The sequence below is a fragment of the Phascolarctos cinereus genome, unplaced genomic scaffold, assembly GCF_003287225.1.
Source record: "Phascolarctos cinereus isolate Bilbo 61053 unplaced genomic scaffold, phaCin_HiC Scaffold_9;HRSCAF=440, whole genome shotgun sequence".
Lineage (NCBI taxonomy): Eukaryota > Metazoa > Chordata > Mammalia > Diprotodontia > Phascolarctidae > Phascolarctos > Phascolarctos cinereus.
The window spans coordinates 155,837,176-155,860,567 of NW_027556402.1; the positions used below are offsets into that span (position 1 = coordinate 155,837,176).

Genomic DNA, 23,392 nt, shown 5'->3' on the forward strand with positions numbered 1-23,392 from the left:
TCTATCCACTGTGCCACTTAGCTGCCTATACACACACACACACATACACACACACACACACACACACACACACATACACACACACATACACACATTAAAATGGATGCTATTTACTTGTAATATATACTGAGAAGCAGTATAGTGTGGTAGAGAGAGAGCTGATCTAGATACTGAGAAGACCTGGGTTCAAGTCCTGCCTTTGAGACATATATTGGTTGTACAGTACTGGGCTAGTAACTGTCTTAGTGTTCTAGGCAACTCTAAGCTGTAAGTAGCAGAAAGGATGCTTCGGTAGAAGGAATTTGCTTCCCCAGAAATTCCCTGTCCCAATGAATTCACAGGTCTAATTCTTCTATTTTACATCCTATCCTCATTTCTACATCTGAATCTATACCCTATCCTTCCAATAGAATATAAGCTTCTTGAAGGCAGTGACTGTTTTCATCTTTGTATTTGTATTTCCAGTGCCTTGTATAGCTTTCATAAGTACTAGTTGAATTGAAGGAAATAATTTTTGCAGCACAACGTTGGCAACGTTTTTTGTTAATATCTGAAATAAATTGTTTGGAGGATAGACTTGAATTCACCTGTCCCTTGACTCCCCCTTTTAGAATCTTATGATTCCACGTGCCACACTAAAAACAAGACTGTCCCATTATTTTGTAGCACTAAATATATTTGATTGAATTGTTTGGAGCCAATATAAGTGGATTTCCACTTTCCTTGAGATAGGTTATGTCAAAGTGTGGCCTAGTTTACTTGCCATTATATTTTCAAATTCTGAAAGAAGATCCTCTTCAAGAAAGAACAGATAAAAATTTTGACTAGGATATGAAATGAGTAAGTTCGTGAAGTGGAAAGATGTAGGCAATTTTAAGTGATAAACTCAGAGCAGTTTTTGTTTTGCTTTTAATTGGGAGCCAGGGGATAACTCTAAAGAACAGCAGAAAACATAGACTTTTTTTTTTTGGAAAAAATCCTTTTACAATTAAAAAAAAACCCCAAAACAACCAAAACCTTTTTCCACAGGCATATTACCATTGACTCAACCACTGATTACTTACAAACCCCATTCCTGAAACATAATTTTTTCGTCTGTAAATAAGCCTGTAAGTAAATTAAGTAAAGATAGGCTTAGCATTTCCCTTCTCAGGAGCATGCAGATTCTGCCATAGTATTTAATTCAGTAACCAAGCATTTCTTGAGTGTTTATGGGGAAAGTGGTGTGTTGGAGGTTTGAAGTCTAAGGACTTGGGTTTGAACCTGGCTCTTTTACTTCTTGCTATGTGACCTTGGACAAGTCATTTAACGTCATACCTTTAGAGGTCCTCTGGTTTACCCCTTTCATTTTATGGATGAAGAAACTGAGAAATTAAGTGAATTGTCCTAGGATGGTCACTCAGCTAGCAAGCATCCAAAGTGAGATTAGAACTCAGGTTTTCCTGACTCTACTCTAGCACGTGCCTCAAATTTACCCTCACTGGGCCTCAGTTTCCTTTTCTGTAAAGTAGAGGGTATGGACTAGATGACTTCTAAGGTCGCTTGCAGCTCTAACTCTATCATCTCATGATTTCCCATCTACATAATTTCTTTAATAGTGTCTTGCGGCAACAGTTGTACAAAATGGCAGAGGAGACTTTGAAGGCTTGGTAAAAGCTGTAGAAGAGATGTAAACATGGTTGGATGCCGTTTACTGAAAGGAAAAGGTAGTATACTAAGTGATGTTTACACCTAAATTGTACTGTTAAGATGGAAACTGCTGACAATAAAAATAGGCCTGGTGGCCCTTCCTTCAAGGTTCACCTCTGGGACTGGGGAGGAGAGAACATGAATCTTGGCAGCCATAGCAACATGGAATGATTTACTTGGATAATTGCTCACTGTACTTTGCTCAGTATAAAATTCCCATGAAAAGGGGGAGGGGGAGTGGAGGAGACTGTAGTGAAGACATACATATTCTCTGCTTTCAAGAACCTTACGTATAAGATAATGGAAGAATATAATGTGTGGTAACAGCTTGCTAATTTGAAATAATTGAGGAAGCCTACTCTGAACTGGTAAAAAGCTTGAATTTTATAATACTTTTTTTAAAAAATTAATTTATTTTTAGTTTTCTCAGTCAATATACTTCTCATAGGCATCTTTATGTGCAATTTGGGGTTTAGTGGCCCCTCTTCCTCCCTATTTGAGTTTGATACCACTCTTTAAAGACAGACAGACAGACACCCACCCACACACTCACAAGAGCCCTGGAAGTGGCACCATCCTCCAGACAGCCAGTCTTGCTTCCAGCCCAGCCCTCCTAGCCATCATCCTGGGAAGCAGCTCCTGTGGAGAAGGTGGTAGCTGTTCCTTCCAGCTGTCAACCAGTTGCCACCCACAGGACAGTCAAGCCAGCCTAGCTGAAGCAGTGAAATACCCTGAAGGAGAGAAAGGAAGTATGTTCCAAGCAAATGACCATACCACCCCCTCTCTTCAGGCCCTGATGGAGACGTCTCAGGACGCCGAATCCAAGAACTTTCGGAACAACAATGCTTCCAGCCCCGTGCTGACTGCCATCACCTTGTGAAGATGTGGAGATGGATGCAGCCTGGCACTTGTTCCTGAAGGTGCTACAACCACAGCTACTGAAGACCCAGAAAAGAAAGTTCTTGCCACCAAAATCTTTGGCGCTGTCAAAGACTGGGTTCAACCCCAGAAATTGATGAGATTTTGTAGATGAGAATGACATCATAGAAGAGGCGTTACCATCTACCTTGCTGCTGCACCCTAAGGACTAGGGCACCTTCCCATCTCACTTACAGTTGAGATCTTCCTTATGTGCATTAGAATGTGAGCTCCTTGATAAACAGGGACTGTCTTCATTGTTTATTTGTATCCCCAGAGCTTGCTCAGGTTAGTGCTTAGTACAAAGTAAGTATGTAACAGATGCTTTTTTTGTTCGTTTATTTATTCATCATCTAAGGTAGATGAAAATTGAGACTTTTTAAAGACTTCTAGAGAAGTCTTTAAACATCCCAACGTTTAGCAATCCATGTGTAACGGAGACCCTATGTGGACAACCTAAGTAATTCCTAAGTAATTTCCTTGAGGTGCTATAAGAATTCCAGCAAGGCCTCTAGCATAGTAGGTTCATCCTTAGTGAGGATTGCTCAGAAAACATACCTGAGAACATACCTGAAAACATACACGATGATGACTATAATGATGTAAATGAAAAGAACATTAATAATTGTAGTACCCAGTCCTGGTCCTGGAAAGCAGATAATAAAATGGTCCTCTTCCCTCTGAATTAGGGCTGTGAGGTACTACAGAAGCAGAGCACTGTATGTACTGTCACGGATAGATGAGGTCACTGCATAAGTGATTTTTGATTAATTGTTTTTCTCTGTTTTGAAGGATGATTTAGTGATGTTGGGGATGGGGCAGGGAATATCCAGAAATAAATGGTTTTGAAACAGCATCCATAGAATTTATATTTTAAAAATGGCACATGTATGAATATCATACAATGATAAGGTGTATGGGGATTACATGGGATTTATATCAAGGGAGGATGTACCCTCCTGGATGAAATTTCACGTCTTTCAAAGTGAAGCAGCAATGGCAAACTGTTGGTGGTGGTGGCATGGGACTTTTGGCTTCTGTGTTTGAGGATCATTGGAATAATGATTTCTCAATGACTTTTTTGGTACAATAAATGTAATACAGAATTACTGCAGTATTATTACTCCCTAAAGATAAGGTTCTGCCCAGCAACATGATGTTATCTTTTTGGAACATGGATCTTTTATTTCTTTTTGTTTTCCCTGAGGTTGGCCTGATGGTCAAAGAGAGGGGTCAGTGGTGCCCCAGGCCTGGCTGGTTATTGAGAAATGGGGTCTTTTTTAAAGTATCCATCCTTCAAACTTCAGCCAGGTGAGATCTGCCCCAGGACTCACTCCAGTGTTGAGAACATCATCTCTTCTGGGATGTAGGGATTCTGGAAGTAACTGTGTGGAGTAGTATTGTGTTCAGTTCTGAGCACCAGTTTTTAGGAAGATAAAGAGTGTCCATCAACACGGTTGAGGCTCTAGAAAGAAATCATGTCATAGAAGAATCAGTTGAAAGAACTAAAGCTGTTTAGCCTGGGAGAAGAGAAGAATGGGAGTGACAGGGCTGAGGAGACATGACAGATGTCGTCAAGTATTTGAAGGCTATTGTAGGGAAGAGGGAATAATTTATTTTGCTTGGTCCAGGAGGACAGAGCTAGGAGCAATGCATGAGTGTTGCAAAAAGAAAAATTGAGTCTTACCCTGAAGGAAAACTCCTTAATTATTAGAGCTGTACATAAGTGAAATGTGCAGCCTGTGGAGGTAGTAAATTCCCTCTCTCCTGAGGTTTTCAATAATAATAATGATGATGATGATAATAACAATTACAAATATTTATGTAACACTTTAAGGTTTGTAAAACTCTTTACAAATATCATCTCATTTGATCCTCACACTAACCTTTGGAGGTAGGTGTTATTATTTCCCCAATTTTAAAGGTGAGGAAATTGGCAAACAGTGACTTGCTGACAGTTCCATAGTTAATGTGTGTCTGAGGCTGGATTTGAACTCAGACTTTCCTGTCTCCAGGTCCACTGCCCTATCCACCATGCCACCGAGCTACCTGAATCCATCTTCATGTTTGTGATCAACAGTTACTTTTTCTATATGTTCCCTAACCGAGGTTGTCAAGGTATCTCTGTTGAAATGAATTTAACTAAATCATTAGCAGGTAGAATCCTATAAGGAAAACTGTATGCTCTGCGTATAATGCATCTCTTTAACAATAGACCCAAGTTAATAGTTCTTTTCAAGAGTAAGGACTCCAGTTCACAATAAATTGAAATAAAAACAATAGATGTGGAGACCTGATTCCTCTGAATTACTATCATAAGACCGTGATTCCCAAAAGTAGTGCTATTCAGCAATAATCCTTGTGAAATATGACATCAATTAAGTTTTGATACAATAAATATAATACAGAATTACTGCAGTATTATTACTCCCTGAAGATAAAACAAGGAAGACTGTAAAGCAAGTTAAAATAAATTCAATAAATATTTGAACACATGTTGCTTTTATTTAAAATTTCCAATAGCAGATTTATTCCTCTTCCCTCCCTGCCCCTCCTCCCATCCCCATCCCCTATTCCTCCCCAAACTGAGCTACAGAGTCTTAATTCTGATCTCCATAGAACTACAGAATGTCAGAGTCAGGAAGGACCTCAGAAGCCATCTGGTATAAAAATGATAATGAATAAAAATTCTCCCTGCAACCTAGGGAACATATCCAGCTTTGCTCAGGCAGCTAAGTGTTGGTGTGGTGGATACAGCACTGGGCCTAGAGTCAGGAAGGCCAATTCAAATCCAGCCTCAGACACATGACTTCTGTCTCCTCAGTTTTCTCATCTGTTAAAATGAAGATAGTGATAAGTAACACCTTCCCTCCCAGGATTGTTATAAGGATCAAATGAGATATTGGTAAAGCATTTCGCAAACTTTAAAGAGCCACGTAAATAATTACTACCATTACTAACATCATCATCATCATTACTATTATTATTAATAACAAACAGGTAATGCCAGACTAACCTAATTTTCTTTTTTGACAGGGTTACTAGACCTGGTAGATGAGGAAATTGCTGGATGGAGTTTATTGAGGTTTGAGCAGAGCATTTGACAAAGTTTCTCCTGTTATTGTAGGCAGAAAGGGAAGAAAGAGTAGTCAGGTGACACTGAGGCAAAAGTGAACCTTTTCCCTGTGTTTTTCAAATTTTTTGACTTAATTCATGGATCCAGGGCGTCATTGGTGGGCAGCCTCCCTGTCGCAATGAAGATTTTTTTTTTATCCCTTCTTGCCGTTGTTGATAGTTTTTACCAGTCCTGTATCTAAGTAGCTCTCTCCCTTGGTGGCCATCCTACTTTGCCTTTCCAAATATAGGAAGGCTAGTCCATGGACGGTGGACACGCAGTTGTTGGATCCATATGGTAAGCCTTTCTGACCTGGTATAGAACCTTCCAGAGCTTGGTCTTCCTTCACAAGTGCCTTCAAGAATCCAAGCCTTGGTGAGACATCTGAGTAGGACCATTGTTTCTGGAAACTGCTAGGACAAAGAACAGACAAAACCTTAGAAAACATCAAAAGGGCTTGTGCCTGCATCACACATAGGATGATGTGAGAGAATCTAGCCTGTTACTTTTTCCAGCCCCAGGACAAGGCAGTTAACCATCAGTGATTCAAAGTGGACCGAGTTAAGTTCAATAGTGCTATTAATACACTCCTATCCAGTAGAATCCTGTTTTAAAATAGGCTTTTGCCAGAGAATAATAAACATAAATGTCAGCTACTTTTATTTAGCCTTTTTAAGTTTTGGAAATCACTTTATATGTACTGTAGTTAGCTGGAAAGCCACATAGTATAGAGGAAAGAGCGTTAAAAAGACCTGTGTTTGAAACTTGCTTCTCATCCTGTGTACCCAAAGACTCTTTCAGCTTCTGTTTCCTTATGTGTAAAATGGGTATGACAAGGCCCATAGTACTTATGGCACAGGGTGGTTGTGAAGTTTAAATGAGATCCTGTATGTAAAGTGTTTTTGCAAGCCTTGAAGCTATGCTATACAGATGTCAGCTATTATTGTTGTGAATATCATTACTTGTAAAGTTTTTTCTGCAGGCAAATGCATTGAGATTTCTCTGCAGCAGATTTAGACTGTGACCCATCCCTAAGTCGGACGGCCTCCATCTTGGTACCTCAATTTTTTTTTTGTTTTCAAGACACGGCAGATTTTGTTGGTGGTCTATTGATTTGCACAATTCCTCTCTCTCTTTTTTGAGTTACCGGAGCCAACACAGAAAGATGAGTGACTGACTACAATTTTCTGCTCTGTATAAATGAAAGTAAATATACTGATCTTAAAGCAGGAAGATTGTCATTGTCTTTCTTTCCCAGAAACTTTTAGCTAACTTCTCTAATGCCAATATGTAACATCCTAAAAGGATCACAGATCCCTGCTCTAGTTGAAAAATGAGTAGCTGTTTAGTTGTTTTTCAGCCGTGTTTGACTCTTTGTGACCCCATTTGGGGTTTTCTTGGCAAAGATACTGGAGTGGTTTGCCATTTCCTTCTCCAGCTCATTTTACAGATGAGGAAATGGAGGCAAACAGGATTAAGTGACTTGCCCTGAGTCACATGACTAGTAAGTATCTGAGGCCAGATTTGAACTCAGAAGATGAGTCTCCCTGATTCCAGGCCCTGTACTCTATCCATTGTGCTACTTAACGGTGAATATAGTGACAGAAAATTGTTAATACCAAATGTTACTTGCCGCTGCTTTAGTGATCCTAGTAAAGTCAGTAATTCAGTAATGTCTTTGCATTCTCATTCTTAAGATATTTACTCTTGATTAGGTTGAGCTCAACCATACCTCCAAGTCCCCCCCATCCAGAGATTTTACCTTGTAAAGGAACCAAGCTTGAGCTGGATCTCAGCTTCAAATGTCCTTGCCCCCTTTCATTGGGATTCATGGTATGAAGGGCAAAACAGCCAGAAGGAAGCAGTTTTCCTTGCCTGGATTGCCAAGGGACACTCGGTCTCATGACCAGGTTTTGCTATCTCATATTACCCCCTACTCCTCCCCTCCTAAAGGTATAAAGAGCCTTTCATGGGTCTCTTGGTTGGGAAATCCATTGTGCTCTGCACTCATGGGACATCCCCCAGGATGGCAGGTTTGCTACTCTGTTATCCCAATTAAAGATGCTTTATTCCTCAACTCAGGTTTTGATTTATTTCAGGACTTGATAATAGTATTAAATAAAGACTGGGAATCTGAGGTGAAGACATTTGCTTGGAAATTCAGAAAAGAAAATGGTGCCCAGGGCATTCTTGCTTGCAAAGAATGGTATAAGGTACTCATGGTGGTCATGAGAAATTTGGCCTATTTTTTTTTTCTACTTATACTTAAAAGGAGTCTATTTTCCTTTGGCCCGACTTAGCTTTTTAAAAGTTAAGAATGAAATCTTCATAGGATCATAGGTTTAGATCTGGAAAGAGCCTTAGGGATCATCTCAGCTTAGTGAATAGTCAGGGCCCTTGACTTGATGCCAGTCCCTGTGTTAGAATGCCTTAGGTACTTCCTACCTGTGTGACCCTGGCAAGTCAAGTCTTCTCCAATGGACCTTAGTTTCCTCATCTGTAAAAGAAAGCAGTTGGACTCAATGGATTCCACAGCCACTTCCAGCTGTCGCCCACAGATGCAGAGGAGAACCCTGAGTGACTTTCCATTGGGAAGCAAGTGACAGAGTCAGGACATTAGGACAAAGAGGGGAAAGGGAACTGCTTTGCTTTTCTTTATATAGTAGCGAGCAATAGTAATTGCATCTCTCAGAATTGAATTTACTATTTACAAGATGAACTCTCAGTGAGATATAGAGTACAGCCATTCCCTTTCTAACACTGTTGATTGCTTCTGTGGAAACAACTTGGGTTTTTGAGGGTTTAATTTCTTAGGGCAAGTTCTACGAATGGGCGAGTGGATGATGATGCAGCGAGTCTTTTCAGTGGTGGTAGAAGTTGGTTCTAATGCAGTAAGGATCTTATTAAGAATTGACTTTGCTCAAGTCGCTGTTATGCTGGTACATGAGAGTAGAATTGAATCATGTCATATTAATTAAACTGCTTCTATGTGCTAGATGCTGTGTGAGAAACAAGGATAGTTTAGTCCTAGCTATTGAAGACCAAGCTAATTAGAAGAATAACTGACTTTAAAAAAAATAAATTTGTATTTTCTTTTAAAATATTTTAAATATAAAATTAATTTTAAGTGTATTTAAACCATTATTTTTTATTTAAAATATATAACGTGTTATGTATAAATATGTATATATATATTTAAATATATCAAAATATAGTTATTTAAAACATATTTTAATATATTAATATAATCAAAATTTAATAAATAAAAAATAAATTTATATTGATATATTTTATTTTTTATTTCACCAGAATTTCTCCTGGTTTCCCTTTCCTTCCCTATTCTAGAGAACCAGCCCTTATAACAAATAATATTCTTAAAGAAAAAAAAATTGAAAGAGAAAAAAAAATCAGCCAAGTTAATCAATACATAAAAAAAATCTGAAAATATGTGCAGTGATCCATACCCATGGATGGGACCTCCCAGCTCTGTAGAGGAGTGGAGTGGGTGTATCTTTTCATACCTAGACTCAAAATTCTCATGTGCATAATAACTCAAAGTTTGAAATAGTTTTTCAAAGCTACTAGAGAAGTTATGTTAGTAGGAGCAGCTGATTGCTAAGTGAGTGGTGAAGACTGTTAACTGTAGGGAAGCTGAGGGAAGGAAGTGATCACTTAAGGCTGGGCTGGATAGGAAATATTTTACTGTGGAGGAAGAATTTAGTTGGTCCTTAAAAGAAGATGGATTGAATATGGAAAGTAAGTGTTTATTAAATATTTGAATGGGGAAGAGGGAGGAGGAGGAGGATGTTAGAACCACCTAAGAAAAAGCACAGGGTAGAAAGGCCTGCCAGACCCTGCATTATCCCAATTTGACAGATAGGGTTCCAGGGGCACAGAATAGTTAAGTGACTTGACTAGCATCTTAGAGCTTAGTGAGATCCAGGGTTCTTGGTTTCGGGTCCAATATTCTTTCCATTCCACTGCCTGTCACCAAATAAAAGAAAGGATGTGTTCCTGTCTTGTGACTTTTGTAGCCTCTTCATTCTGTTACACCTTCATTCTGTTTCATCTGTGTTATTGGAGGTGTCAGAGTGGGAAGGGACCTTAGGGATCATCCAGTCCAGGGGTGGGGAACCTGCAGCCTTGAGGCCACATGTGGCCTTCTAGGTCCTTGAGTGCAGTCCTTTGACTGAATCCAAACTTCACAGAACAAATCTCCTCAATAAAAGGATTTGTTCTGTAAAACTTGGCCTCAGTCGAAAGGCCACACCCAAGGACCTAGAAGGCCCCATATGGCCTCAAGGTTGCAGGCTCCCCACCCCGATCAAGTGCAACCCCCTCATTTTACACATAAGAAAACAGGCTTACAGAGAAGAGCTGATTTGTCCAATGTCACGTAAATATTAAACACCAGCATCATAATTCAGACCCAGGTCCTCTGAATTCAAATTTGGTATTTTTTCCATTTACTATGCCCCAGGTGGCACAGCTAAGTGGGCCAGTGGATAGTGTCAGGCGTGGACTCAGAAAGGCCAGCCTTAGACACTTATTAGCTGTGTGACTCCAGGTAAGGCACTACTTGCCTCAAGTTTCCTCATCTGTCAAATGAGCTGGAGAAAGACACGGCAAACCACTCCAGTATATTTGCCAAGAAAACCCCAAATGGAGTCACAAAGAGTTGGACAAGACTGAAACAACTGAAGAATAACATGTCCTGATTCATGCAATTGACATAAAAATTATATTTTGGCTAAACTAGCAAGGTTGGAAGACAACATCATATGCTCTCTATAAAATCTGTAAGTGTTTAGAAGCTACAATTTAAATATTTGCTAATATCTTTCAAATTGGATCCCTGGCAGTTTTTTCCTCTATTTAAAAAAAAAATTAATTAAGCACTTTTCATTAAATTGAACCTGCCTGCAGCTGATCTCCTTTAGTAGTTGGCTCTTGCATTGTTCTTTTGCTCAAAATAGTGTTTTTTAAGTTCAAGCTGTTGGCTTAAAGTAGATGAACTGAGGAAGTCTGAATTGCTCCAAGTACTCAGCTCCGCTGTGCTTTGCTTTAGCTTCAGAATCACTGAAGATGAGCCAGTGAAAATATTTTGCAATGTTGCATGGATGACTTTGTGACCTTCTATATATTAGTTTCTGAAATGTGTGTTTGTGTGTATTTTTCTTCCACTTGTGAACTGTGGACTCTGGTGGTTCAGCTGCTATTTTGTCTCCTGTAGTAACCAAATCTGTCTTCTGAATTTAGCGTTTTGTTCTGATCTTCTTAGGACCATTGACTACTGAGAAAACCTGTACATAAGGCTTGGAATTAAAAATATAGACTATATATATATATTCCATATAAAATAATATTTATATATAGAATTATATAGAACAATATGCATTCTATACAGAACAATATAGGAGATAATGACAAAGTTAGCAAGGTAGCTTCCTCTTTAAAATTGCCTAGTTAAATTAATGTTATCTGCAGCTATATTGTTCACGATTTATTCATTAAGAATTTCAACTCAACAGACCTTGCTATTGGAAATTGTTTTCCTAATTCCTAAATAAATTTAACCATGTACCAAATATACTTTCATTTGTTGCTTATATGAGCATTGACTTCAGAGTCAGGCTGGAGTTGGAATCCCAACTCTGCCACTTATGAACTGTGTCGTTGTTTGTCCTTCCATCTCAAAGAGGATCATGACATCAGGTAGGTGATGCCATGACTTTCAAATGAATCGGATTTAAGTGTGGGAGGGATGTGCAAAGTCACCAGCCTCACTTTCTCCCTCACAGCCGTCTGGGTCCAGTGGTCAGATATGGATCAGGACAACTAGAGATGGCCCTGGATGCAGTGGGAGACTGGCCTTTTTAAATTAAGGTCTTTATCAGGTCTCTGATTGAGGCAATGCCCATTCAGTGATTCAGACAGGTAAGAAATGTGGCAGAGAATGGCCTCTTTAACTTAGTAAAAAAAAAAAATCAGTCTGGGAGAGGAAGACCTTCAGGGTTTCTGATCAAAACAGAAACAATAGCTTTTTATATTCACTCTGACCCAATCTGGGCCCAAATAGCGACCAAGTGGAGCTTGACCTGAGACCTATTGTTGGCCAAGAGTGGAGAGCCAGAGCTGTGTGATTTGGGTTTAAGGCGTGGTCCTTAAGAAATCTAGTCCTTAAACCCTAAGATATCTCTTGGGGTTTCAGTGATCAAAATTTACATTCTTTTGGGTAGAACACTCTCAGATAAGGGTATAAGATATCCTGTGTGAACAGAGGGAAGAGGAGAGAAGAGAAGAGAAAGAAAGAAAAGAAAGGGAAAAAGGGGAGCTGTGTTGCTCAGCTGGCCAGTTCCAGTGGGGCAGCTCCTACTACTGTTGCGGGCTGAGAGGTTGAGAGGTTGTGACCCCTCAAAGACCAGAGTACAGGATGGGTCGTCCGGAATGAATTCACAGACTCAAGCATTCTTTAATTCAAGGTGGCAAAGATTTATTGTTACGCTTTTCAGCAGGCAAGGATTCTTAAAGGATCCTGCAACCTTAGAGAGGTACAGGTAAAGTTTATGTAGGGTAAAATGCAATAGAACATGTGTCAAATATGCTAACTAGGGGATTCAGGGTGGGATTAGGGAGTGGTTAAGGAGTGGTCAGTTCTCAATTGAAACTCAAGATAAGAAAAGTCCCATTATTCAAGAGAATATCTGGTCCCAGACATCCTGGGCCCAGTGATGACAAACAGGAAGAATACTGATCAGCTCTATCTGGTCCTGGAATTTGCTGACACAGGAAGGGGTGTTTTTAGTTCACTCAGAGAGAAAAAGATTAATTTAGGTTTTTTGGTTCTTATTGGGGCACAATTGATCTTAAATGATTGTCAAGGGACAGTGTTTCTGAGGCTAGGGAGAAATTGGGGCCCAAGTACAGGCACCCAAACATAAGCACCCAAGCACCCCAACACTACTACTCACAGAGGTTGTTTGCACTGTGTATGACCTTGGGCAAATCACTTAAACTTTCTGAGTGGCAGTTTCCTCATCTGTAAAATGGGGGAAGGTAATAATACCTCTCGCTCTACCTCATAGAGTTGTTAGTGAATCTGGAACAAGATGATATCCATAAAGTGCTTTGTTTATATTAAAAGTGCTCTGTGAATGTTAGTCATGGATAATATTATTGTTATCGTGCTGCAAAGTCTTATTATTATGGTGTGGGTATGACTAGTTTCTCGAAACCCGTGCCAACATAGGTTAGGATTGTTGAACTGGAAAGGTTTCTAGTCCAAGGCCTTGTGATGGACTGTGTGTCTGTTCTGAGAACTAGCTTAGTTTGGAGGGGCTTATCACCAGAAAGTAAGTTTCTTGGCTAGAGCAGCTCATAAAGAGTGTAAACTGTGTTGTGAGTGACTGTGGCCAATATTCCCATATTATTCAGAGCAGGATTCTGAAGCGTCTACAGTCTACCACATTTAGGCCTCCTCCTTGGGTCATGAGAGTTTCTCTGACTTTGCCCTCAGCATTTCCCAAACTTGCTTCCTTTCTTCTCCTTTCACCTGGATATTTATGATTTCTAATGCAGCTAAGCTGCCATTTCCATGTCTCCTTCCCCTGAAAGTCTTACTTTTGAGGCTTCAATCTGTGTTGCACCTTTTCAGAGGTTCAAAATTCTGCCTATCAATTTAATTAATTTATTTTTATTTATTTTTTATTTTTGGCTAGGCAGTGGGGTTAAGTGACTTGCCCAGGGTCACACAGCTACTAAGCGTTATGTGTCTAAGGCTGGATTTGAACTCAGGTTCTCCTGACTCCAGGGTCAGTGCTTTATCAACATTGAGCCACCTAGCTGCCACCTAGGTGCCCCCTATCAACTTAATTTAGATCAGGGGAGGGCCTTCTTTTAAGCTTGAGTCTGGCTTCAGCCAGAAGCTCATTTATCATGTTTTTAAAGCAAAATGATGAGGTATTTATTGTAGTTGAAACTTTCCTCAAATTTTCACCCCTTTCCCCTTACCCCCTCCAGTTTCTTTGATGCTCTAACAATCCAAATGTTCTTGTAGTAGTAATGACTGACATTTTAATTTGCAAGAGCTCTAGAATTGTAGTTGGAAGAATTCAAATTCTGATACTAGCTGTATTACTCTAAATAAATCACTCCCTCTGAAAAATTGTACAACGTAGTTAGGTTGTTATGAAGATGTCATCAAATGAGATGATGTATGTAAAGGTCTTTTGTAACTATAAAGCCCCATGTGAGATATCCCAAAACCCTTAGTACAGTTTTATCTTAATAGCTTCATATTTTAGTTAGTGATTTTTTTGGGGGGAGAGTGAGTGAGAAGCAAAAAGCAACATTGAGGTCTTCCTGAGGCTAGTGATAACTTATTGATTCTACAAACTCACCTTGACACAAATCATTGAATTTAATTAGATATTTGAAAAATAACATATATGAATTTCTGATGTGCTTCTTTTTTTCCATGGGACTTTTCAATTTAACACTTTTATTATATTTAAATGAGCTGATGTGGTGAGTGAGTATGGTATGATAGAAAAAGCAGCAAATCTGGAATCAGAAGACTTGGATTTGAATCTTTTTACTATCCATGCAATCTTAGGTAAGGCAGAGACCTCATTTTCCTCAAATGAAGAAAAAGAGGGCTTTGTACTAGATAACCTAATGTCTCTTCCCCTAACATCAAGTCTAGCATCCTGAGTTCCTAAGACATCCTGGAAGAATCCTTTGAAGAAATTACTGACAACTTGGAATTTCTTGTTACTTTGTGCTCTTTTTAGTAAGAAGGAAATCAGCATAAATTTCAGGAGTATTTCAGAGCCTTGTCTCTGTATAACTTTGTCTGAGCTGGGTTTTTTTTTGTTGTTAGTTTTGTTATTATAGCTTGTTTGAAGTGTGATTTGCGTTGGAAGTATAGCTCAGCAGAGTTAAAGCTTCTGGCTAGCACCCACAGATGTCTGTCTGAGTACTAGCAGGGGGTGGAGATGGGAATAGATAAATATTGGGCTGCCTGGGGAATTAGAGAGTTCTTCCTCACTAGAGGGCTTCAAGCAAAGATTAAGATAGATTGTGTATATGAATTGGGCTCCCTTTCCTCAGAGGTAACTTCTAAGAGTGAGGCTCTGAGGTGGTGATAATAATCATAGCTATCATCTATGTAGTACTTTGAAAGTTTTTTAGTGTTTTACATGTGTAATCTCCATTGATCCTCACGACAACCCTGGGAGGTAAGTGCTATTATTATCTCCATTTTACTGAAAAGGAAACTGACAGAGAGAAGTTAAGTGACTTGCCCAGGGTCACACAGCTAGAACTGTATGAGGCCAGATTTCAACTCAGATCTTCCTGACTCCAAGTCCAAAGCTCTATCTTCTAGTTCCATCTAGCTATATGATAAAATAAAAGTCCCTGCCCCTAAAGAGCTTTATAATTTTTTTTTTGCTATTTCCTCAGCTAAGTGTATCTACAAAAAGGCCCCAGTAACCACAGTGCATATTAATCTAAAAAGTGACTGAATATGAAATCTTTGAAATACTTTAAACTTTTGGGAAAGGCATGCAACATGAACTGTATTGGGAGTAGTTATGATTATAATCTTTTTTTTAGGGATGCCTGTGGTCAGGAATTTGGATCTTCTTGTACTGATATGAATTCCACCAAGAACTGCCAGTTATCTCTAGTACCGTTGAATTGAACAGGAAGAGATAGGATATTTATCCAGTGGTCCAATGATATTATGAGGCTTAATATTTTATACATAGAAAATTATGATCAGCTTTTGATGATCAGTGCTAAAGGGTAGGAACAGTGGTGCAGAGAGTCTAATACTAGAGATGAAAGAAAAATCAATTGTATTGGTCTTGTGAAGTTCATTATATGACTTTTATGCTATTCTGATTTTTCTTAGTAATTGTTTCGTTGCCCATGAGTATCAAATTCCTCCACTAATGACCCACTATGATGCTTCATAATGGTTTGGAGGTCATCCAGAGTTTTGGAAGAATATACCCCTGGAGCACAAGTATTGGCAACCTTTTCCAAACTCATCAAGGTTCAAGTATGGCCCGAACAATAGACTTTGTGGCTCTTTTCAGCGATCAACAGAGTTGAGGTCCCCAAAAGGTTGGTGGCTGAATTATTTTTAGTAAGATATGGAGTAGAGAGATCTCCACTTAAGAAGTTGGGGAGTTTTTGAAAAAGTGTTGTATTTTAAATTTTTTGTTTAGTCTAGGTATCAAACTCAGATTTTCTGCTGAGTCAAATTTTTTTTCTTTTTTTAGGCAATTGGGGTTAAGTGATTTGCCTGGGGTCACACAGCTAGTAAGTGTCAAGTGTTAGGTCTGAGGCTGGATTTGACCTCAGGTCCTCCCGACTTCAGGGCCAGTGCTCTATCCACTGTGACACCTAACTGCCCCAGCCTCTATACTTTTTAACGTAGGCTTAAATATAGTTTGCATTTCTTAAGTATGCACCATAGCTTAAAACATAGCAATGACTAGTCCCTGGTCAGAGATGGCATATAGCTAACAGGGGCTACTAAGAATGTGATGCCTAGAAATTCCCTTAGAGATTAATTCAAAAAAGGGGTAATCAATAAAACATGTGGCTTTAGATATCTATGTACAAATGCACAAAGTATGCAGTTAATAAATAAGATGGACTAGTCAAAGGTCAGCAAACTACAGCCCAATCCATTCCACCCACTATTTTTGTATAGCTGGGAACTAAGAATGCTTTTTACATTTTTCAATATGACTTTGTTTAAAATGCATTTTTAATACAACTTAATTAAAAATGTTAAAATTATTCCTGGATCCTGAGCCATATAAAAACTGGTGGCTGGCCAGATTTGGTCCAAAGTCTGTAGTTTACTGGCTCTTCCACCAGAGATTGTAATGCAGGTAGTCAGTTTTGACTTGGTGGGACTAGATCTGTAATTTTGAAAAGTTATACTTTATTACAAAAAACCAAAACAAAACAAAACCCAGAATAGGTAAAAGGGCAAGGGAGGGGAGTTAACATTCTATATTAAGATTGACTCGTGAGGAAATCCAGGAAATAGAGAGGAAACATGGGAAAAAGCATTTGGATTTAGATGAATGGAGACATAAAAAGAAGTGATGCTGTCACTGGAATATGCAAGAGGCCACCTGGTTAGAGAGAGGAATTATACAATTTTGGGAAACACGTCATAAGCCTGGCATAGTCATTGTACCTTGACTTCCCTTCATAATAATTTCTTTATTCAAAAAGTCAAAGAATCAGTAAGAGGAATTTTTATTCTGGATCTGACTCTTACAAGGGAGAACAAATTGCTGTGGTGGAAATTATGGGGTCATTGGTCATTTCATCTTAGAATTTGTAGAGAAAGAGAGGAAACCTAGGACAAAAGTACTCTAGATTTTGTGGATCAGGCTTCAAAGTTTCAGAGAAGGGTGAGGTAGTATCCCATAGACTAAAATTCTACAGAGGAATTCATCCCAGGAGGAGGATAGGGAGAACTCAGGAATAAAATACTGAAGACACAAAGGGTAACAATTCTAATGTGGGAGAACAATTCTAAAGAGACCAGAGTCACACAGGAAATTCATCAACCAACCTAAGCTGGTTTTAAAAGGACATGCATGGGACAGCTAGATGGTGCAGTGGATTGAGTACCGGCCCTGGAGTCAGGAGGACCTGAGTTTAAATGTGGCCTCAGACACATAACACTGACTAGCTGTGTGACTCTGGGCAAGTCACTTGACCCCAATTGCCTCACTCCCCCAAAAATAAATAAATAAAAGGACACGCATATAAATGAAAGCTAGGACTAATAAAAGGATGAATTCTTTAGCTTCCTCCAGTGCTGTAAGCATAATGTCAAGAGTGCTAAAGAACAACAACAATAATGACAATAATGGCAAACCTATAACAACCTAAGACTTGCAAAGTGCTTTTATAGAAATCATCTCATGTTTAGCTCTATTGAGGGAAAGAGGATCGAAATAGGGACTGGGACTTCTTAACGTGGATGATCACTCTCAACAGAGAGGGGGTGCTTGTTCTGCTGTGGAAAATGATCTTAGGACTGGAAAATATAGAATAAATGATGATGATGATAGCTAGCATTGATATAACATTTACAATGTGTCAGGCACCAAGCTAAGTACTTTAAAAATCTCATTTTATTCTCACAACAACCCTGGGAGGGAAGTACTATTCTTACTGTTAAATAATGATTGTAAAATGCTCTTCACACCTTAAGGCTCTCTACAAGTATTTGCTATTATTATTCTCTGTTTGGACCATCCTTGGATTATCATTATCTGAATCTTTAGACCTTACCCAGTTTGGGATGCCCCATTTTAGGAAGGGCATTGACAAGCTGCAGAGTATCCACAGCAGGGCAATCAGAAGGGTTAAAGAATTGGAGATTGTGCCATTGGACAATGACATAAAGGAGCTGGGCATATTTAGCCTGAAGAAGAGAATATCTCGAGGTGACAAGTATTCGAAGGGCCCATCTATGGAAGAAGGATTAGCATTATTCTGCTCGTCCTAGGAGGGTAGAACATGCAGTGGATATAGACTGTGAAGGGACAAATTAGGCTTGATAGCAGGAAAAATTCCTTAGCGATCAGCTCTCCAGAAATGAAGTGGGTTGCCTTAGTACCTTTTCTGTCTGTGAAGACATTCAAGCAAATTCTAGGTGACCACTTGCCGAGTGTGTTGTAGAGGGAATTCATTTTGGGGCATAGGTCCGAGTAGATGGCATCTGAGGGTCCTTCCAGTGCTGAGATTGATTTTATTAAATACTTGGAACCCAGCAAAGAGCAGGCCATGTTGTATGGGACCACTCTGGGACCTTTGGCAAATCATCTGTCCTCTCTGCCCTTCAGTTTTGTCATCTGTAAAATGAAATTATTTGATTAAATCACCTTTAAGGTCAGTTTTAGCTCTGAAAACAGTCATCCATTAGATTGCAAGTTCCTTGGGGGCAGGGACTGTCTTTTCCCTCTTTCTGTATCCCCCCATGCAGTGCCTGGTACATAGCAGCTACTTAATAAATGTTTAATGATTGGTTGATCCTGTGATCTTTAATTTGCATTGGCAACCTAGCCTTTGACCGTTCTTTGGAAAATGCTTACAAATATCTTCTGATGATGGCTTAAATGAGCTTCCAGCTCTAACACTTGATTGCAGAATAGCCATCAACAGGGTCCTGGAGTCTTTAAATGTGCAGCGTTGTAGAACTTGAAATTGCTGTCACTTAAAAAAATCAGTCATGAATATCCCTATGGATGGTATTAAAAAGAAAGAGAATAGTGTTTGGCCTGGAGTGACCAATTGGTAGGATTGCAGAAATACTAATACCAAAAAAAGTACATAAAGAATGTTGCCAAGATTTGTTCCACTTTCCTTCTCTTCATCAGAACTGTTACTACTGAAAAAAAAATGGCATTAAGGACAAGAACACATGACTAATATACCGTTCATTAAAATGGGTCTGGTTAATAGTTTTGCTTCTAAATGTTGTTCATCTTGCAATGTAGTCTTGCAGTCCTTGTTGCTTTTCATATTTTTTTCACCTCTGTTGTGAAGCCAAGATTCATGTTCCACTCTAGTAATCTTCTTGCCATCTGCCCTGTTGTATGTCTCCCAGCCCGTTTTCATCTCCTCTAAGACCCATTATCAAATGTAGACTGACATCGCTACTAGAAAGGGTGTGTCCATCAACTCCCCTATGGCTCCTCTTAGCATGTCTGTGACAAAACTACTTCCCTCTACATGTTGTCTCCTGGTCCTGCTTTTATATTTGTATCCCCAGCGCTTCATGCAGAACTTGGCACGTAGTAAGTGTTTAATAAATGCTTTTTCATTCATTTTCCCTTTCCTTTATAGTTTCTCCTAGGTGCAGTATTAAAAAGAATAAATTGTCTTAATTTCATTTTAAATGCAATGGAATCCTGTCTTTCAAAGGCTTAGAATATAGGAAATGCCAAGCATGGGAGCAACGTATGAAAGACTGAACCATGTTACAACTGCTCTTTTAAAATAAATCTTATTTCTTTCTGAGCTCTAATTTGCCTTTCTCTTCCATCTTACCTTTTGGAAAAGAGCAATTTTTTTTTAAAGCAACACATTAAAGAATGATTTTGGGAAATGAAATCATTAACTACCATGCAACATTTGCTTGAAGATAATTGTTTGTAATCAAAATAGGCTGCAGTGAAGCCTAGTGGAACAAATGTCCTTTTCACATGCTTTCATTGTTTAAAGGAAGGAAATCCTTCAAGGTTACAAGTTTAAGTACAGAGCTGTGAAAGACCTCTGTTTCTGATCGTACTTGTTTGAATAGTTTGGGTTTTTTTTCTCATCTAAACTTCATATCCGGTTTGATATAATGTTTGAAACCACATCCAAGGCTCCTTTGGAGAGGATCTGGTCGCTGGGCTTTTATTCCCTCGAGCTGTTGGTGGTGTTTTGAATATGCTCTATTCCTCACCCCCCAACCCCACCCCTGTCTCCCTTCAGGAACCCAAAGATTCAGAGTCAGAGGATCTGGGTTCAGATTTCAGCTCGGTCACTAACCTGTATGGCCTTTCTCAAGTCACTCAGCTACTTAAGTTTGCTCATCTGCAAAATGAGGGCAGCTAGGTGGCATAGCCTGGATAGAGTGCCAGACCTGGAGTCAAGAAGACTCCCCTTCCTGAGTTCAAATGCAGCCTCAGACGCTTACTAGCTGTGTGACCCTGAGCAAGTCACTTAGCCCTGTTTGCCTCAGTTTCCTCATCTGTAAAATGAGCTAGGGAGGAAAAAGCAAATCACTTCAGTGTCTTTGCCAAGAAAGAGCCAGACACGACTGAAAAAATGACTGAACAGCAAAAGTCAAGGTATTGATCTTGATACTAAGTCTACCTGCTCCACCTATGACCTAAACTACAAGCCTTCCTGAGTAATGATTGCTCTGGTCTCTAAATTCTTGAGACCTCATAATGTCTTTTTTGTTGTTGTTCAGTTGTTTCTCACTTGCGTCTGAGTCTTCCTGACCCCATTTGGGGTTTTCTTGGCAAAGATATTGGAGTGGTTTGCCATTTCCTTCTTGGGCCAAGTCCTGATAGGCAGTGACTATTGTTTCTTGTTTTTGTAGGTTTAGGCTGTCACTGTGCCTTGTGTATGTGCTAGTTGCTTGATAAATGTCTATTGAACTATATTTGTGTTCTAGTCTTGCCTCCTGGACTGTACTACTATACTGTCAACTTCTTGAGGCGAGGCAAAATATATTGGGCTCACAGATTTAGTGCTTGAAGGTTGGGCAAAAGTTTTCAAGGTCAACCTCATTTTTTAGATTGGAAAACCCAGGCCTGCCCAAGGTCACCCAGTTAGTAAGTGGCACAGCAAGGATTCAAATCCAGATTCTCTGACTCCAAGACCAGTGGTTTTCCCACTGTACAGTGTTCCATGCATAATAGGGACTCTGGAATGTTGGAAGATCTAGGCATCTAACCCCTTGGCTTTGGGAGACTCCATCTACTCTTTACTTAATACCAAGAGACTGGAGAAATTCTTGCTGTTTCTCGAACTTCTACACTCCATCTCCTATCTCTTTACCCTTATGCTGGCTGTCTCTTGTGTCTGGAATGTGCTCTCTCTTTCCTTCCATCAAGCACTTTGTTATGTGCCTATCAAGTGCTAGGTACTGTTCGGTATGCTGAGGAGACAAAGAAAGGCTTCCTGGAATTCCTGGTTTCCTCCAAGACTCAGCTCAAAGGCTATCTTCTTTATGAGGACTTCCCCGCCTCAGCCTGGCTCCCATGTGATACCTTGTATCTGCTTTCAATGTCTCATATATACTTTTATTTGTGCATGTTCTTTCTCTGTTAAGCTCTTTGAGGGCAGGGATTGCACTTTATCTTTGTATCCCCATCTCCTAAGATAATGACAGGTTTATAGTAGGCACCATAAATGCTTGTGGATTGATTGGTTTTATTATACTGGCAAGTGAAACTGACAAACAAGTGATACACAAATTCAGAGTAACTACCAAATAGGAAAACTGATGTCAACCTCTATGTTTTTGAATATGTTTTCTCCCAGAATCACAGTGTCAGAGCTAGAAATGAGTTTAGAGATCACCTAGCCCAGCTCTCATTGCATGCATGAAGAATCTGAGTCTCTGAGAGGTTAACTCATTTGCCCAAGATGATACAGCAAGCAGAGGAACTTAGCCTCAAATTTGCGTCTTTCTCACTCCAAATCCAGTTGCTTTTTCCATTATACTGCACCCACATCAGAATTATTTGTTATTTCATTGTTAGAATTTCATTTTTAAAAATTTCCCAAATCATCTATACTATACCATTATTTCCTTCCTTTGTCATTATAAACTCTAAGGTGATTTCTTGATTGTTTTTTTTTTTCAGCACATCCCAAATTTGCTCCGGATCAGTGATCTCCATAGTAGAGTAATGATTGGGGTGTGGGAAGAAAATGTTAGGACTTCAATTTTTAAAAATGTGTATACAAATGTGTGTGTGTGTGAGTGTGCACATATACGTATTTATGTTTTAAGAAAGAAACAGAACTTTATTAAGTTATCTTATAGATTGACATGGACATACTCCACAGATCCACGTGTCAGATAGCTGTGTCTCTTGGAGTGGCTGACAGTGACTGCCTCAATTACTTGCTTGCTCTTAGCATATTGAGGCATTCCAGTTTATGCATGCCTGGTTAAGTGGAATTATACATTATATTTTCTAACATTAACTAACTCCCACAAAAGGACAAGTGACTTCAAAAGATTAGTTCAAAGAAAACATGAATTCCGGATAATACTAATAATGGGAGCAAAAATAAACAAGAAAATGACCAAACTGACTTCTATTTCTAGTACAAGCTCTATGTCACCTATATCACTAGACAAAAACAGTATTGATCTAATCAGATCTGACAATAAGTTGGTTGAAAAACTTCTGGAATTATCAAGAAGATTATTTAAATGGATTTATATCTGCTATCATTAACAGTGAATCTTGCCCTAGGTATATATGGTGCCTTAAGATATTAGCTAATAATAGTTTAAAGTTATCATGATTATTTTTGTTTTAAAAAACTAAGCTTTTGCTGTCAAAAACAATGTGTGTCTGATAAAAAAAAACCCATCTGCAAGAGTTAGAAGACTCAAAGACAAAGTGTGTCTCCAATAAAAAAAAATCTTATCTGTGCAGTTAGAAAACTTGGGGAAAAAATTTCTAACCTGTTTAATGGGTTTTAAAAATTAATGTGTTAACAATTTAAAAAAGCAAAGCCTTCCTATGAATTTACATACAGTTATTCTTAGCCTTTTTGTGTGTTATAGATGTTTCTGGCACTCTGATAAAACCCATGAACCCCTTTCATAATAATTTTTTTAAAAAATCCATAGTATTACAAAGGAAATCAATTATGTTAAATACAGTCATCAAAATAGTAAAAAATAAAACAAATTCATGGACTCAGTTTATGTATCTCTGCTTCACAAGAACAACTTAAGGAAGATGGAAATTTCCTAGCTGAATTTTAACCAAAACTTTTGGATAGCTAGTGAGTAGAACTGAAAAAACATTATGATTTAGTATCTACTACTTTGATGTATTTCTTCTTTTTGACTCAACATATCCCAGTGAGTTCTTT

At 38.9% G+C, this 23,392-nt stretch overlaps 1 protein-coding gene across 11 annotated transcripts in view; it reads left to right on the forward strand.

The window, feature by feature from the left end:
• Positions 1–23,392, forward strand: part of APBB2 (amyloid beta precursor protein binding family B member 2) — a 411,236-nt gene that overhangs the window by 26,342 nt on the left and 361,502 nt on the right. Inside the window, exon 2 of one of the 11 annotated variants that reach the window (XM_078148564.1) lies at positions 2,480–2,895. The exons of the other annotated variants lie outside the window; for them this stretch is intronic. The gene's annotated coding sequence lies outside the window, so the exon portion shown is untranslated. The remainder of the gene's footprint in view (positions 1–2,479; positions 2,896–23,392) is intronic. 11 annotated transcript variants of the gene reach the window in all.